We start from the raw sequence: 4,601 nt of genomic DNA, 5'->3' as shown, positions 1-4,601 counted from the left end.
CACGAACAAACTGAGGACCAAAAGGACCTGCCCCATGTCCCACAGCCAGGAGGGCCTGTGGTAAGCAGCTTTGGAGATGGCATCCAACGATCCCCATACCTCCTGGTGTTCACACCCATGCGACCCCCACCCTGTGAGAACAGGCTGGACTGAGCGATTTCCTTCTTTTAAAAAATTTAAAAACTTTTGCTGTAGGGCATGTGCACATGCTGAAGATAGACAGAGACAGGAGAGAGAGGGAAAGTGAGAAAGAACCCCCAGGGGGCTGTGGCCACACCACAATCTCTTCCCCTTCATTCCCCTCTTGGGATTTGGACACACACGCACAGGCGACTGGACCTTTTTTCAAGTTGCCGAGTGCAGAACTTGAACCATGCAGTCAGCCATGAGGGATCCAGCCACCTTAACCTCCATGCCATCTGCTGGCCCCCAGGGACTTGCTTTTTAGGAACCGAATACAGTAAGCTGGTGGATGTCATGTTGGAGACATGGTCTCCAAAGATAACAGCTTTCGTCCCGAGCACATCTTTCTCTCTTGCTAGATGCTGTGCTGAAAGCTGCTCCATGGAGAGATCCAGGTGGCAAGGCTCTGGTGACCAACCAGCAATGAACTGAGGCCCTAATTCCAGCACTCGGGAAGGACAGAGTCCTGCTATCAATCACGTGAGGAAGCTCAGAAGCAGCTTCTCCCCAGCTGAGCCTGGAGACAAGCCCTGGCTAGCATCTTGACTCCAACCAGTGAGAGACCCAGAGCCAGAGGACCCAGGAAGCCACAGATTCCTGAGCACAGACTGGGAAATAGTGTTGCTTTAAGTCTTCAAGCTAGAGGGGTGCTTGTTACACAGCAACAGATAACCCAGCACCTGAGTCTCGATGACCACCTCATCTATCTAAAGTCTGGGACTGGAATCACACAGGATGCATGTTACCCTATCCACACTGGGAACTGTCCAACATTGGCAACGGCATGGACCTCGTACACACATTCCTCTGGTCTAGAGAGGAACCTGCAATCCCATCTCTCTGAAGAGATGGGAAGGGGAGAAGCAGGATTCATTCACTGAACCCCAAGTCCTAGCTGTGGCAGAGCACAAGGTCCCTCTCTGTCCAGATGAGCTGCCTGTAGTCCTTCAGTCCCTATCCCCACTTCTGTTCCTGAACACTCAAAGAGGCTCTGATGGGATCCTCTATCCCCAGGTCACGCTGCCAGGCGATCCTGTGGAAAGGTTTCTGGCTTCCTCTTTGCTAAACTTAGGGACGCAAATGACATTAGCCATCTCCCCTCTCCCCTCTGCCCTCACCTCTTGCACTGGTAGGTTCTGAAAGGCCTCAGCAGATGCCCAGGCCACAGAGTTGAACAGGTCCTGAATGAGACGCTCGCAGCCTTGGCCTCAATAGAGGGTGTGAGGGTAGAGGGTATCAGAATCAACCAAAAATGGGTGACGGGTGTGAAGAGGAGTGGCCTGTCCTGCCCTCCTACTTTTCCCCCTATCTGAGGAGCAGGAAAGTGACCTGCTGATGAGTTGAGTCCTGGGGCCTCTGCCACGCTGGATTCCAGGATTCCAAGGCTTTCAACCTCTCCCATGGCCAACAGGCCAGCTCAGACAGCAACCTCCCCCACTGTGCCCCATCCAGACCCAAGTCCCCTGTTTTCCCCACCCCCACCTTTAGTGCTGGACACCTGGGAGCAAAGAGATTAAGAAGTCAAGGCCACTAGGGGTCTAGTTCCAGAAGAGACTCTGCCCCTGCAGCTCCTCTGCTGCACGGACCCATGCTGGTCGCTCCCAACTTTCCTTTTCCACCTCAGCCCCAACAGCCTCCCATGCCAGCCAGGCCCACCCCTGTCACTACAGGGCCATGTCTGGTCCTCCAGTAAGTGTGACCCTCCCAGCTTTCCACCACTGAGAAGCATCCTGCCCTTCCAAATCTCATAATGCCCCCTCTACGTTGATGGGACCACGTGCCTAACTCCTAATGCAGGAGTTGATTAGGGCAAGAGAAATACCCCAAAGGTGGAGGGAAAACTCTTTGAACTGAAATCATGTTTTCAGAACCCCGAGAAAGCTCAGTGTCTCCAAGGATGTCGCTGAGAATCCATTTTAGAAGGCAGGCTCTGGGGCCAGGCTGCTTGAGCCCAAAGCTGGCTTCTACCCACTGCAGGTGCTACTAACCCTAGACATGCTTCCTATTCTCTGGACCTCAGTTTGCTCATCTGTAAAATGAGAGCAGCAATAGTTTCTTGATTTCCTGGGGCTGTAATGCAGAAGAGATGAGCTATATAAATAATCACAAAAGAAAAAGAGTTGTCATAAAGAATAAGTGAGCACAGCCTCTAACATCCAGTAAATACTCGGTAAATGCTACTTACTATTATTTCTCAAGGAGGACCCTGGAGCTGGTCCAGAGAACGGCGTGTGAAGCTCATCTTTCCTTAGCTAAAAGATAGGTGGGGGGGCATACGTGACTCCATGTAGGGTGGTTCTTTGTCTAATAGATACATGAAAGGTCCTAGGATGTGTGAGGCCAGCTTTCCAGGCCACATCCCCTACTGACAAGCTGCATGGCATCTTCTCCTGGGATTTAGTGTCCCCTGCAAAATGGGTAGGCTGAGCTTGATGTTCTCGATAGGACCCTTTGGGCTCCAAGACTCCAAAGTCAGGGCCCAGGAAAGAAGCTGGTAGAGGAAGACGCCAGGTGTTTCAAGCAGGTGCTGCCAGCCCGGATCAGGGTGGGAGTGGAGGGCTGAGAATAAAATAGAGCACTTGGCCACAGGGAGGAAACTCCACAAGGAGGAAGGGAAGAGTGATGGAAGGACTAAAAATACCTAGCTTCAGAGCCCTCCACACCAGCAAACCCGCATGCAGCGGAAGCCAGACGAACACAACGGATCATTGAGGGGCTGCCGGAGAGGCCAAGGCCCCAGAATAGCTGAGAAAGGAAAGATAAATAGGGAAGTTCTTTAAATGTGTGGCTGACCACAGGCAGACCATGCGAGCTGGAAAATAAGGGACCTATTGAGGAAGGAGGGAGTCTAGAGCCGGGCTGGGGCAGGGTGGAGCAGGAGAAGGAGAAAGGGCAGGCTCCGGCCTCCTCCCAGGGGCAGGCCCTGCGGCAGGTGTCCACCGCTCTGAGCCTCAGATTCCTTAGGGAGGAATGGCTCAGCCTGCCAGCCTGCCTGCCTCTTGCTGGAGTGTAAGAACCCAAGCAGAGGGCCCAAAGAGTAGCACGGTAGTAACGCAACTGGACACATGGGAGGACCCAGGCTGGTGTCCCGGGGCCTCCCTGTAAACAACAGGTGCACGCATGTGCCTGGGCTCCAGCCGCTGAAGGCTGGGTTTGGGTCACAGGGTAAAGACCCAATGAGGGTCTCTCTCTCTCTCTTTCTGAATAAATACATAAATTTTTAAAAATAAATAAAAGAATCCAAGTAGAGAGTAGATGGAGCTGTGCCTTAGAACAGAGGTCTCCAAACTTTTTGGCACCAGGGCCTGGTTCGGGGGAAGACAATTTTTCCATGGACTGGGAGGGGTGGGGAATGGTTTTGAGAATGATTCAAGAGCGATGCATTTATTGTCACCCTGGTAAGTATATGGTTGTACCTCCAGGACTAGTCCATGGCCTGGGGTTGGGGACCCCTGCCTTAGAGGAAATGCTATTAGAATCCAGCCCAATGAAGGCCCTTCTTGATCCCAAGGCACCATCTCAAACTGTAATGTTTTGTGGGATTTTCTTGAGAGGTAAGGTTTATTTATTATCTTTAAAAAACTTCTTATGGTCGTGTCACAAACACATACAACAGGGTTGGCTCATGGTGGCTCGGGTCCCTCCCGCTCACCATCTGTTTGGGAAGGACTCATGAACACATCCTGCTGTGTTCCTACAAGGGCAGGGCTAGGCAGCAGTGACTGAGACGTCTAGTTTTGACAGTCTAACACACCGACCATGCAGACCTCTGCAGAACCAGCCGGCTAACACCGAACAGAATAGTGCACACGTCTGGAGCACACAGCTGGTTCAGTTTCACAAACCAACAACTCCCAGGTACCCAGCTCAAAAAAGAGGCACAGAAGTCCCTTTCCCAGCGTGGCCTCTTCTGACTCGGCCAGCATCAGCTGGTTGTCCCTACTTTTGTCCTTTCCATACACAGATCTTATGGCTCTTTCGTGTCTGGCTTTGGCTGCTCTACATTAAGTTTGCGCATCATCTGTGCTGCAGAGCGTGGTTATGAGTCGCTCTTTCTTATAGGTGCACAGTGGTCCTGCATGTGAGGATGACACCTTACTTATCCATGCACTAGCGCCGGGCACATGGGAGTCTGGCACTATCAGGAAGAGCAGGCTCAGAACATTTTAGCTTGCAGCTCCTGGAGGACACAGGCACATGCGCTCCTGATGGACACGCTTAGGGTGGAACGCGGACTTCCAGAGCACAGTGTTCTGGGATGGGGACAGACTCCACCTCAGTTTCCACCACCAGGCCCACGAGGCTGACAGCTGGAGGGAGGGCAGGCAAAGCCTGAGAGCAGCGGATGCTGTCCCTGCTGCCAACGCCTCGGAGGTGGTGAGGGCTTGTGGCCGTGGGGCCTCACGAGCCAAGCTCAA

General features: G+C 52.7%; 1 protein-coding gene across 1 annotated transcript in view; it reads right to left on the bottom strand.

Moving 5' to 3' along the window:
- Positions 1–4,601, bottom strand: part of ZNF618 (zinc finger protein 618) — a 120,451-nt gene that overhangs the window by 46,922 nt on the left and 68,928 nt on the right. The gene's annotated exons all lie outside the window — the stretch shown is intronic.

The sequence above is a fragment of the Tupaia chinensis genome, unplaced genomic scaffold (assembly GCF_000334495.1).
Source record: "Tupaia chinensis unplaced genomic scaffold, TupChi_1.0 Scaffold000081_1, whole genome shotgun sequence".
NCBI lineage: Eukaryota > Metazoa > Chordata > Mammalia > Scandentia > Tupaiidae > Tupaia > Tupaia belangeri.
The sequence above is the reverse complement of the archived record's forward strand: the minus strand, read 5'-3'. Positions and strand labels throughout refer to the sequence as shown.